Raw genomic sequence first — 13,760 nt, 5'->3', positions numbered from 1 at the left:
CAAGTAGGACACTGAAGCTTCTTGCTTACACATCTCTGAATTGCTGTTCCTTTTGTCCCTAGAGAGGAAGGGTCACCTCAGTCACAGTACTGGGGTCCTCAAAGGGCCCCCAACTTACTTCCACATGGCCACATCTCCTGCTTTGGCATCCACATCACCTTCCTGAAGGCTCCCCAGAGGCAGTGGTCCGTCTTTGTTCTCTTCCTTTTTTCCTTGTTGCTCACTCTTCAGAACCCTTTCCAGCCAGATCTACACTGGCAAACTCCCTGGAAAATAAAAAATTATCAGATTAATTAATTGTCAGATTATTCAGGCTGGATGATTGAGGGCTCTTGACCTGAATATTTTGACTGACTTTGTTGTCCACCTGGAATCTTCCAGACCAGGCCTTTATTTGGGATTCCTAAGTGTGACATAAGCTTGGTAGGTTTTGACTCTCACTCAACTTTAGGTCCTTCGTTCTCTCTTCTTTCCCCCCTCAGCTTTATTGAGGTATGATTGACAAATAAAAATTGTATAAATTTAAGGTGTACAATGTGATGTTTTGATATATATATATATATATTATATTGTGAAATGATTACCACAATCAAGTTAATTCATACATTTATCACCTCACATGATTACTGTGTGTGTGTGTGTGTGTGTGGTGAGAAAATTTAAGATCTGCTGTCTTAGCAAATTTCAAGGACACAATACAGTATTATTAACTATAGTCACCATGCTGTACATTAGATCCCCAGAACCCTCCTAGATCTTTCTGTCCTTTGTCATTCAGAAAGGGAGCAGCCAGGGGCACCTGGGTGGCTCAGTTGGTTGTGTCTGACTTGTCTGACTCTCAGTTTGAGCTCAAGCCTCTGACTCTCCATTTAGGCTCATGTCGTGATTTTGGATTTCTGGGATAGAACCCCGCATTTCTTGGCTCAGCGGGGAGTCTGCTTCCCCTCTCCCTCTGTCCCCTCCCCCAACTTGTTCTCTCTCTCTCTAAAATAAATAAATAAATCTGAGAAAGAAAGGAGGGAAGGAAGGCAGGACGGCAGGAAGGCAGGAAAGAAGGAAGGAAGGAAGGAAGGAAGGAAGGAAGGAAGGAAGGAAGGAAGGAAGGAAGGAGCGAAGTCTATTTAAGACTTAATATCAAGTCCTAGGAAGGTAAAGAGTAATGACTCCTGAATTTCAATCTCGACTTCTTCCCTGACAAAGATAGGGACAAAGTTCTTTCCACTTACTTGACCAGGGAATTAATTCCCAGGGAATAGAAAAAACTTACAGGAGGTAGAACAGACTTGCGCAATTTTTATGTGAAAAAAAAGTTAATTTAAAACAAGTTTCTGGGGTGCCTGGGTGGCTCAGTCGTTAAGCGTCTGCCTTCAGCTCAGGGCGTGATCCCGGCGTTATGGGATCAAGCCCCACATCGGGCTCCTCCGCTGGGAGCCTGCTTCTTCTTCTCCCACTCCCCCTGCTGTGTTCCCTCTTTCACCGGCTGTCTCTATCTCTGTCAAATAAATAAAATCTTTAAAAAAAAAAAAAACCACAAGTTCTTGATGCAGGCCCCCACCACCTCAGAATTTTTTCCCACAAAGGGAAAATTTAATACTCTTATCTTTTGTACAAAATTAATGCATTCTCATTGTAAAAACTTAAACATGACAAAAATACATAAAAGTGCAAATCCTCTTTGATGACCCATCTCCTTCTCTGTACTCCGGTATAACAACTGTTAAGTTTTTGATGATCTTATAGGTTCTAAAATATACATATATGAATATAAATATGTATATAAAATTTTCATCAAAATGGGATTATATAGATTATATTTTGCAAGTTGCTTTTCTCATTCAATAATATATTATGCAGCTTTCTATATTAGGGCCTAAAGATCCCTCTCTTTTTTTTTTAAGGAGCAAGATTGTATAAATTGTCAGCACTCTTATTTTGCGGAATATTTGGTTTGTTTTCACTTAGCAAAAGAATTGGCAACTATTAAATTTAGTCCAATTTGGACTTATTTTTGCTAGGGGTTTTTTCATGGTTATATTTTATTTTATTTTTCTTTAAGTGTTGCTTCTTTAATCACCTTGATACTGGAGAATAGAGTTATCTCAGTGTCTTAGGAACAGTGGGTTATATATAAATTTATTAGTTCCATAGTACTTTGTGTTTGTTTTCAACTTCATAACCTTCTGGTTTTGTTTTGTCTTTTCTTTTCGTTCTTCCTAATCCCCTTTACCTATTTGACTCATCCCCCCACTCCCCTCCCCCCTGACAACCACCAGTTTGTTCTCTGTATTCCTGAGTTTGTTTCTGGTTTGTTTGTTTGTTATGGGTTTTTGTAACATTCCATTTAAAAACTGAGATATAATTGACATATAACCTTGTATAAGTTTAAAGTGTACAATGTGTTGGTCTGATACATTACAATATGATTACCATTGTAGTGTTAGCTAACACCTCTGTCACGTCACATAATTATCACTTCTTCCTTGTGGTGAAAACAGTTAAGATCTAGTCTCTTAGCAACTTTGAAGTTTATATAATTTTCTCAATTGCTCACCTACTCTAAATCCTACGACTGGAATTTCCTCTTGATGTCCTCAAATAGAGGGTTCTGTGTAAAAATAAACTACACTTGCATAATTCCTCTAGAAATGAACTATATTACATTATTTAATAACTTTTAATATTATAGATATTTGAAAACAAGATGTTTTTAGGTTTCCTGGAATTTTATACCAACAGTTGATATATCAAAGCATTTTACAATCAAATTTCTAAATCTTCTTCTACCCAGTTTAATTGAAGATAAGAAATTTGCTTGCTAATATTCTTTTAGATCTAAAAATGTGGAAATAAAGGCACAGGGCAAAAAAGCAATATAATAATGACTCTACTTGGTAAACTCTTTTTTTAAAAAATATTTTATTCATTTATTTGAAGGACAGAGAGCGAGAGCAGGGGAAGGGGCAAAGGGAGAGGAAGAGAGAGAATCTCAAGCAGACACCTTGCTGAGTGCAGAGGCAAACTCAGGGCTTGATCCCACAAGCCGGAGATCATGACCTGAGCCAAAATCAAGAGTTGGATGCTTAACCCACTGAGCCACCCAGGCGCCCGAGTGGTAAACTCTTAAATGACAATTAATGTCCGAACGCTCTGCTGCATTTTTTAATCCCTACTTAAACCTTTGATAGTGGTGCATTTGCCTTGTTGTACTTTTTCCTGAGAAACATAGAAATATTCATTTGTCTCTATATTTAATAGGCAAAAACTTAATGGTCTATGATGCCTCAAGCCCTGGGTAAGACCCTGAATTATAATGATAGAGAAGTCTGCCACCACGTTGATAGTCTGGAAGAAACAGACCAGTAAACACCCAGAAGTGTTAAGAGGAGGAAGTACATGAGGCACTATGGGAGCATAGCGGCCAGGTACCTAAAGAAACAGGGGAGAGCAGACAGGGTTCTGAGCATATGTAAAGAGTGGAGGGAGTCCAAAAAATACATGAGTTCATCAGTAGTCGCAAGGAGGAAGGGGATTCCACACAGAAGGAATAACAAATCTGTGAAGCAACGGGGTACATGTGGAGAACTGTGGGTAGTTCTCTGTGGCTGCAATATGGGTGACACAGAGATAGAAGGAAGGCCAGAGCATTAGGTAGGATGCAGGTGGGGCTGAGGAGTCTGGATTTTATCCCGAAGGCAACTGGAAACTACCATAGGGTGATAAGCAGAGTGTGACATAAAATTTGAATACCAGAAGGATTATTTTTTGGCAATTATGGATAGAGGATGGCTTGGATGAGACTAGAGAGAGAGACAATTTAGGGCCAGTTGCAGAAATCCAAGTGAGAAGAGACAAATACTGATCTATGTTAAGTGAATGAAAGAGGATAGAATTAGCTCTTTAGTACAACAGAGGCCATGTGATTGAATATAATGCCTGGCACTTCATGCTTATTAAGTGTTCAATATTTATTTGTTAATGTTTTAATATGTTGTTTTCCAGAGAATTCTTTTAAAATTCTATTCTTTTTTTTTTTAATTTATTTATTTGACAGAGAGAGACAGCCCGTGAGAGAGGGAATACAAGCAGGGGGAGGGGAGAGGAAGAAGCAGGCTCCTAGTGGAGGAGCCTGATGTGGGGCTCAATCCCAGGACTCCAGGATCATGTCCTGAGCCCAAGGCAGGCGCTTAATGACTGAGCCACCCAGGCGCCCCTTAAAAATCTATTCTTAAAGTTGATCTGTGGACAGGGGCACTTGGGTGGATCACTTGGTTAAGTGTCTGACTCTTGATTTCGGCCCAGGTCATGATCTTGGGGTTGTGAGACAGAGCCCCACATCGGGCTCTGTGCTCGGCATGGAGTCTGCTTCATATTCTCTCTCCCTCTCCCTCCCACTGTCTCTCTCTCAAATAAATAAAATCTTTTAAAAACAATGAGACCCAATATTGATAAGAATATTATGTTTTGTCAAATGGTGATTTTATACACTGATGGTAGGAGTATGAATTAATCCAATGCTTTGGAGAACAATTTGATAATATGAATTTAAAATTTCAATCATACGGGTGCCTGGGTGGCTCAGTTGTTAAAGCATCTGCCTTTGGCTCAGGTCATGATCCCAGGGTCCTGGGATCGAGTCCCATGTCAGCCTCCCTGCTCAGCCAGGAGCCTGCTTCTCCCTCTCCCTCTGCTGCTCCCCCTGCTTGTGCTCTCTCTCTCTCTCTCTGGCTCTCTCTCTCTCAAATAAATAAATAAAATCTTAAAAAAAAATTTCAGGGGCGCCTGGGTGGCTCAGTCGTTAAGTGTCTGCCTTTGGCTCAGGGTGTGATCCCAGAGTCCTGGGATCGAGCCCCACATCAGGCTCCTCCGCTGGGAGCCTGCTTCTTCCTCTCCCACTCCCCCTGCTTGTGTTCCCTTTCTCACTGGCTGTCTCTCTCTCTCTGTCAAATAAATAAATAAAAAATCTTTAAAAATTTTTTTTCAATTATAAAAAATTAAAAATAAGTAAATAAAATTTCAATCATATTAATACATTTGATCCAAAATTACGCCTTAACCATTTTATCCTAAGAAAGCAATCTGACAATGTTTATCAGGACCTATATACAAGGATATCTGTTGAATGATTATAATAATAGCTTTAGTAGAACACTTTTGGAGTGTCTATTCAGCTCTTAATGACTGCTTTTATGGGCTATCCTACCTCTAGTGGGGAACTTTCAGGAGCAATTTTATGCCACATAGCAGCCTTCTGCCTTCCCCACCACAAACAGCTATAAGCTGGTATCACCTAGCTGAGCCAGTCAGGTTTTCTTCCCTGAGAATTTGGGTAAGAGGGGAAATGACAGAGAGGAAATACTATCTCTGCCAAGCTGAGCTTCTCAGGGTCTTCGAGAATATTCCATGTATTTTTTTTTTCACAAGAATAATGCTGATGATAGAAAAGAGAAGGGTAGGATAGCAAAATGCTTTCTAAAATAGATGACTTAGAGAATCTAGAAGCCCTATAAGAGTGGATGGAAGCGGCCGAGGCTGAGCATAAGGCTTTGTACAACCAAAAAGGATGGCAGCAGCTTATTAAAGTTGATATCTACCTGAGACAGTTTAATGTTGAATAATGTAACTTGTAGCAGTGATCCTCTTTCACAGTAAATGACTGTACTTAGAATTCCCAGCCTTTATACGGGAAGTTCAGGCAGGAAGCAATCAGTGACCCAGGGATCCTGGTTAACCCATTGTTTTTTACTTTGTGTCATTTCCACTGGACACCAAGATTGGAAGAAATATGCCAAGACTGAGAAAGAAAAATTGATAGGGAGAACTAAAGTTTTTTTAGCTTGCCTTTGCTGTTCACATGTTTTATTCCTAAACAATATTCTTTGGCTTGGTTTTTTTGAACTATATTAATGAAATTGTACCGTATGTATACCTCTGCAATTTGCTTTTTTAATTTAACATTACATTCCTGAGATTATCCGTGCTGTTATGTGTAGCCGTAATGAATTTATTTTCGGTGTGATATGGAGTATTCAATTGTATAGATTTATCCATTTTACTGTTGATAGTATTTGGGTTGTGTCAGACCTTTTGCTAGTATTTAACAGTGGTGCTGTGAATATTCTTACACGTGTGTTTTGGTACACATGTCCCAGCAGTTTCTTTAGTGTATATACCTAAGGTGGAATTTGTGATCATAGGGTTAGTGCATCTTCTGTTTTACAAGATGATGTTAAATTATGTTCCAAAAATATTGTGATAATTAACACTCCCAACTAGCATTTTGCATCCCTTTAGGCACTTTATGATGTGCACGTTCAAGTCTTTCACCTACTTTTTCTATTAGATTGTCTTTCCTCTTTTAATGATATATATAAATTCTTTATAGACCTTGGACATTAAACTTTTGTCAGCTGTATGCATAGCAAATATCTCCTCCAAGTTTGTGGTATGTTTTCTCACTTTCTCTATAGTGCCTTTTAATTAATAGGACTTCTTAATTTTAATGTTATAATTAACCAAATGTAATAATTTAGTATTACTACTGATATAATTTATTCATGTAACTATTACTATCATTCCATTTATGGTTCATGCTTCTATCTTATTTAAGATATCCTTCCTTACCCTAGGTTGTAAAGATAGTCTTATGCGTTGAACTTAACAAATAAAGTAATTATATGTGAAGCTCATAGGATAGCACTTGTCACAGGAAAGCAAATTAGCTATTTTTTAAAAGATTTATTTATTTACTTACTTATTTAGAGAGAGAGCAGAAGTGAGGGGGCAGAGGGAGAGAGAGAGAGATTCTCAAGTAGACTCTGGGTGCTGAGCACAGAGCCTGACGCGGGGCTGGATTCCACAACCCTGAGATTATGATCTAAGCCAAAACCAAAGGTCAGACACTCAACCAACTGCACCACCCAGGCGCCCCAAAAGCAAATTAGCCATTGTTGGTATTATCATATCTCATCAATTCATAGATGCATATTTTTTTCACATTTATCATCTGTGGTAGGCTGAATAGTGTCCTCTAAAGACACCCATGTCTGAAACCCTGGAACTTGTGACTGTTACCTTATATGGTTAATGTTACTTCGCAAGTGTGATTAAATTAAGGATTCTGAGATGGAGAGATTACCCTGGATTATCTGAGAGAGCCCAAAAATGTAATCGCCAGTGTCCTTATAAGGACAAGGCAGAGGGAAATTTGATTGCAGTGACAGAAGGGAGAAGGTGTGACAGGACAATGGAAATACAGAGAAATTTGAAGATGCTCTGCAGCTGGGCTTTGAAGAGGGAGGATGAGGCTGTGAGCTAAGGAATGCAGCTCTAGAAAATGGAAAAGGCAAGGAAGGAGATTCTCTCCTAGAGCTTCTGGAGGGAACGTGGCCCTGCCCACACTTGCTTTTGGCCTGATGAAACTGATCGCAGACTTCTAGCCCCCAGAAATAAAAGAATAAATGTGCCTTGTTTTAAGCCCCACAGCTGCGGTAATTTGTGATGGGAGCCGTAGGAAACTAATACAGGATTTCTTACAATTGATGGGTCTTCCATGTCTGCCAGCCAGCCAGGCAACAAGTCATGATGTCATTGTTCTCGCCTGCCCATCCAGGGACCTGGTTGTGACTCGTGATCTCATACTGGACAACTGCGATTATTTGACATTTCAAACAACAGACTTTGGTTGTGGGTTTTGGGGGTTTTTTTTGTTTGTTTGTTTGTTTTTAAGAGAGGGAGAGAAGAAGGGAGAGGAGCAAGTGGCAAAGGGAAAGGGAGAGAATCTTTTTTTTTTTTTAAAGATTTTATTTATTTATTCGACAGAGATAGAGACAGCCAGCGAGAGAGGGAACACAAGCAGGGGGAGTGGGAGAGGAAGAAGCAGGCTCACAGCGGAGGAGCCCCATGTGGGGCTCGATCCCATGACGCTGGGATCACGCCCCGAGCCGAAGGCAGACGCTCAACCGCTGTGCCACCCAGGTGCCCCGAGAGAAAGAATCTTAAGCAGTCTCCATGTCCAGTAGGAAGCTCAACACTGGGCTCTATCTCATGACCCTGAGATCATGACCTGAGCTTGAGATCAAGAGTTGGATGCTTAACCAACTGAGCCATCCAGGCTCCCCATCAAACAACAGACTATTTAAAGACTATGCGGAAAATGACTATAAATCCTGGTTATTGTCTGAAATACTCTGATGACAATTCCTCGTAAATCAATGAAGTGTTATATCAAAGTTTGCAAAATAGGTGCCAGTGGCTTGGGAGAAAATCCTGAAGACGGTATGGAGCACTCTTGAAGAAGCATTTCAGACTTCCGGGAAGATGGCAGAGTAGGAGGACCCTAAGCTCACCTGTCCTACTGACACAACTAGATAACACCAGTTACATCAGTGTCAATAACTCAGAAAACGACCCAAAGACTGGCACAACAAACTCTTCACAGCTAATTGCAGAGTCAAGTCCACATTGAAAACAGATCTTATTAAATAAATATCCAATCTCATAGCAAAATACTCTTCAATTAAAAAAAAAAAAAAAGCAGCAGCAGCAGTCATCCCCAGGGTTCCTGCTGGTAGAGCATGCTGCTGGGTGGAAAACACAGCTGTCAATAATGGAACAAAAACTATTTCTAAGATTCAGGCTCTGAATATGAAAACATTTTAGGACTATTTTGACAAGTTTATCTCCCTCAAATTTTCTTTCTCATGCATGCATGTAAAATCTTTTAAAAAATTAAAAAATAAGTTTATAGTAGTGTAAGATTTAAAATTCTAAGTAGTAAGAAAACGTCCACAATTTAAATGGCAATGTTTTTCCTTTCTTAATATAATGGTGCATTGTAGAATTGTTGGCATCTGAGATTCAAACACATTTATTATTATTATTAACTTGTGACTTTTGTGTCTTGTTTAAGAAATCCTTTCCTACCCATCACTTGTAGCAATAGTCTTTGATGTTGTGTTCTAAAAATGTTATAGTTTACTCTTGACATTAGCTTCCAGGTTCTCTTAGAATGGATTTTTGTGTATGAGGTAAGGTAGTTATTTAGTTATTTTTCATCTGTAACCAAGTATCATTTATCAAAAAAGCTATCATCCTTTCCATGGCTCCTTACTATCAGCTCTATCATAAGCCAAGGTTCCATTTATGCATGGGCTATTTTATTTCATCAGTTACATTGTTTGTCTCTAAATCAGTAAGATACATTTTTAATTATTAGAGATTTATAATAATTCCTTATATGTTGTATGGCAAGCCCCTCCATCTAGTTCTTCAGAATCGCCTTGTCAGTTCTTCCCTCCTCCCAAAACACTTGCAGGATTTGATTGGAATTGATATTATCAGATCCGCACATCAATTTGGGGAGAACTGGCATTTCCTAACACTAAGTCTTCCAGTCCACAACTATGATAAAGCCCTCCATTTACTCAGGTCTTCTATAATGCTTTTCAGTGAAGTTTTATAATATTTTCCATCAAGGTCATAGATGTATTTCGTTAGGTTTACCACCAAGTACTTCATATTTTTTATGCCACTGTAACTGAAATCATTTTTTAAAGTTTCATTTTCTAACTGATTGTTGCTGATATATAAAAATTCAGCCAATTTTTATGCATTGGCTTTGTATCCAGAAACATTATTCTCCTTAATTCTCATGTTTTGTGGTATATATATATATATATATATTTGCCTTTTTCTATGTTAACACATCTATATGGTCTGAAAACAGTGACTGTTTCTTCCTTTTGTTTCTTTTTCTTGTTTTTCTGTGTCAGCTAAGTCCTCTAGTCCAATGTTGAATAGAAGTGTGGTAGTGGCGGGGCGCCTGGGTGGCACAGCGGTTAAGCGTCTGCCTTCGGCTCAGGGCGTGATCACGGTGTTATGGGATCGAGCCCCACATCAGGCTCTTCTGCTATGAGCCTGCTTCTTCCTCTCCCATTCCCTCTGCTTGTGTTCCCTCTCTCGCTGTCTGTCTCTATCTCTGTCAAATAAATAAATAAAATCTTTAAAAAAAAAAAAAAGAAGTGTGGTAGTGGCAACCTTTGTCCTGTTCATGAAATTAAAGTAAGATAAAATAAAGATACCATAAAATAAGATACTCAGCATGGTGTTGTGGTAACCAATCCCCAAGATTGCCCCCAAACAATCTTCATCTAATGATATGCACACCTCAACCCTGAACAGGGCTGACCTGTGTCATAGGATACTGAGGAAATGGCCGTTTGACTTCTGAGACTAGGTTATAATAGACACTGTTGTTTCCCTTTGCTCTGTTTCAGAAGCCAGATGCTGTGTTGGGAGCATACTGATGCAGCCCTGTGTGGCATCGATGTGACAGAGAGGCCTCCTGCCAGCAGCCAGCACCAATTTGCCAGCTCTGTGAGTAAGGCACCTCGGAAGAGGGTCCTTCAGTCCCCATCCTGCCTTCAGACGACTGCAGTACTGACCAATATTCTTAGGGTTTCCTAAGAAACTCTAAGCTAGAGCCACCCAGCTAAACTGCTCCTAATTTCTGACCCACAGAAAGTGTGTGAGAACACAAATGTTTATTATTGTGTTAAGCCATTAAGGTTTGGGGCAATTTGTCATGCAGTGATGGATACCTGATACAGGGAGCTTTTGTAGAGGCTTTATCAGGTAAAGTTCCCACATACCCTAGTTTTATAAGAGATTATTTTTATTTTTAAAGATTTTATTTATTTATTTGACAGAGATAGAGACAGCCAGCGAGAGAGGGAACACAAGTAGGGGGAGTGGGAGAGGAAGAAGCAGGCTTCCAGCAGAGGAGCCTGATGTGGGGCTCAATCCCAGGACTCTGGGATCACGCCCTGAGCCAAAGGCAGACACTTAACCGTTGTGCCACCCAGGCACCCCTGTAAGAGATTTTTAAAAGTTATGAATTGATGTTGAATTTTATCCTATACATTTTATCCATCTAGTGAATAAACATGCTATCTTTCTTTTATATGAAAAAATACATGAATTATATTGGTTGATTTCCTTTTTCTTTTTTGTTAAGTTTTTATTTAAATTCCAGTTAACATAGTGTAATATTAGGGTCAGGTGTACAACATAGTGAGTCAACACATATACAAAACCTGGTTCTCATCACAACACATGTGCTCCTTAATCCTCATCACCTGTTTCACCCATTTCCCCCCCCCACCTCCCCTCTGGTCACCATTAGTTTGTTTTCTGTAGTTAAGAGTCTTTCTTGGTTTGCCTCTCTCTTTTTTGCCTCTTTGTTCATCTTTTTGTTTCTTAAATTCCACATATGAGTGAAAATATGTGGTATTTGTCTTTCTTTCACGACTTATTTCACTTAGCATAAAACTCTCTAGCTCCATCCACATTGCAAATGGCAAGATCTCATTGTTTTTGATGGCTGAGTAATATTCCATTGTGTTTATGTACCACCTTTTCTTTATCCATTCATTAGTTGATGGGCACTTGGGCTATTTCCATAATTTGGCTATCGTAGATAATGCTGCTATAAACATCAGGGTGCATGTATCCCTTTGAATTAGGATTTTTGTATCATTTGGGTAAATACCTATTAGTGTAATTGCTGGGTCTTAGGGTAGTTCTATTTTTAACTTTTTGGGGAACCTCTATACTGTTTTTCAGAGTGACTGCACAAGTTTGCATTCCCATCAGCAGTGCAAAAGGGTTTCCCTTTCCCACATCCTCACCAACACCTGTTGTTTCTTGTGTTGTTAATTTTAGCCACTCTGACATGTATGAGGCAGTATCTCCTCATGGTTTTGATTTGCATTTCCCTGATGATGAGTGATGTTGAGCATCTTTTCATGTGTGTTAGCCGTCTGTAGGTCTTCTTTGGAAAAATGTCTATTCATATCTTCTGCCCATTTTTAATTGGATTATTTGGGTTTTTTGGGTGTTGAGTTTTATAAATTCTTTATATATTTTGGATACTGACCCTTTATCAGATATGTCTTTGGCAAATATCTTCTTCCATTCCATAGGTTGCCTTTTAGTCAGATTGTTTCCTTCACTGTACCAAAGCTTTTCATTTTGATGTAGTCCCAATAGTTTATTTTTTATTTTGTTTCCCTTGCCTCAGGAGACATATCTAGAAAGAAGTTGTATACTACCCAAAGCAATCTACACATTTAATGCAATCCTAGCTATCAAAATAACCACCAGCATTTTCAGATGATACATGCTATGAAACAAGGTAATTAATAGGAAATGACCAGAGACCTATTTATTTATTAAGATTTATTTATTTGAGAGAGAGAGAGAGAGAGAGAGAACACACGTGTGTGCACATGCACATGATTAGAGGGGGGTTGGGCAGAGGGAGAGGCAGAAAGAGACCCTCAAGCAGGCTCCCTGCTGAGCACAGAGCCCTACTTGGGGTTCGGTCCCAGGACCCTGAGATCATGACCTGAGCCAAAATCAAGAGTTGGATGCTTAACCAACTGAGCCACCCAGGCGCCCCAAAAGGCCTATTTAGATTATGTGGTCATACAAGGCATTTCAGAGGAGAAAATTTATGAGGTGAGACCTGAAAGATAAGAAGGAGCCATCTGGCATAGATTTAGGGAAGAGCATTCCAGTGAAAGTGTAAATGCGTAGGGCCAAAGGTAGGAAGAAGCTAGGCAGGTGTACAGAGCAAAGGAACACCTGCATGGTTGAAGCATAGTAAGAAAAGAGGGGAGAATAATTTAAGATCAAAGAGGTAGACCTAACTAGAAAGAGCCTTCCAAATGTTTGGATTTCATTTGAAGGACAATGGGAAGCCAAGGGAGTATCATGTATGGCTTATACTATGGGAAAATGTATTCTGGTTATTGTGTGAAGAATGGATCAGAGGGGTGTAGAATAGAAGCAGGGAGAATAATTTACGAGGCTACTGTGGTAGTCCAGGTGAGAGATGATGGGGTTTGGCCAGGGGTGGTAGCAGTGGACATAAAGAGAAGTGGACAGAAGAGATTTTTTCAGTACTTTGGTCCCATGATTTTCCAGAGGAGTTGTATTTCCATTATTTCCAAAAGAAAAATAATGCAGACATGCAAGAAGCATGGACATTTTACTTTTATTGCCTGTGATTTCACAATGGTGTGTACTCCTGCATTGTTTGGGGATAGGAAAGGCATTCTTGAATTGAGAACACTGATAAAATCAGTGTCACAGTAGTGTTATGAACGGGCTTGATGGAGATGCGTTCTCTGCTTTGTAATAGAAAATGGCTCTTCTGGGGCACCTGGGTGGCACAGCGGTTGAGCGTCTGCCTTCGGCTCAGGGCGTGATCCCGGCGTTCTAGGATCGAGCCCCACATCAGGCTCCTCCGCTGTGAGCCTGCTTCTTCCTCTCCCACTCCCCCTGCTTGTGTTCTCTCTATGGCTGGCTGTCTCTACCTCTGTCAAATAAATAAATAAAATCTTAAAAAAAAAAAAGAAAATGGCTCTTCTTGCCAATCGCCTGAAATCATGCCATGCTTATTGGATGAGGCTAAAAAGATGAGCTATGGCGCCTCGTGCAGAACCTGGTATAATAGGCTAAGGACAACATCTCTTATTTCCTAGGGGGACTCACTGAAGTTTTGTCTGAACAGAGGAGTAACATGATTGAAAACTTTTACAAAAAATGTTAATTTGGTAAAAAAAAAAAGTCTTTGGGGAGTGATCCTGAGGATAAGAGAATCACTTATCAAACTTGCAATTATTGCCTTGGAAAGGAAGGGACTGATGAGATGAGAAACATCTTGGAGGCTGACTCAATCAACAGAACTTACAGGT

The 13,760-nt window shown here is 39.7% G+C and overlaps 1 long non-coding RNA gene across 2 annotated transcripts in view; it reads left to right on the top strand.

Annotated features, from left to right (window-relative positions):
* Positions 1 to 13,760, top strand: part of LOC105239783 — a 52,651-nt gene that overhangs the window by 2,522 nt on the left and 36,369 nt on the right. For both annotated transcript variants that reach the window (XR_004626234.1, XR_002143729.2), the window contains exon 2: positions 10,275 to 10,374. This is a non-coding gene — a long non-coding RNA (uncharacterized LOC105239783). The remainder of the gene's footprint in view (positions 1 to 10,274; positions 10,375 to 13,760) is intronic.

Source organism: Ailuropoda melanoleuca, chromosome 6 (genome assembly GCF_002007445.2).
Source record: "Ailuropoda melanoleuca isolate Jingjing chromosome 6, ASM200744v2, whole genome shotgun sequence".
Lineage (NCBI taxonomy): Eukaryota > Metazoa > Chordata > Mammalia > Carnivora > Ursidae > Ailuropoda > Ailuropoda melanoleuca.
The sequence above is the reverse complement of the archived record's forward strand: the minus strand, read 5'-3'. Positions and strand labels throughout refer to the sequence as shown.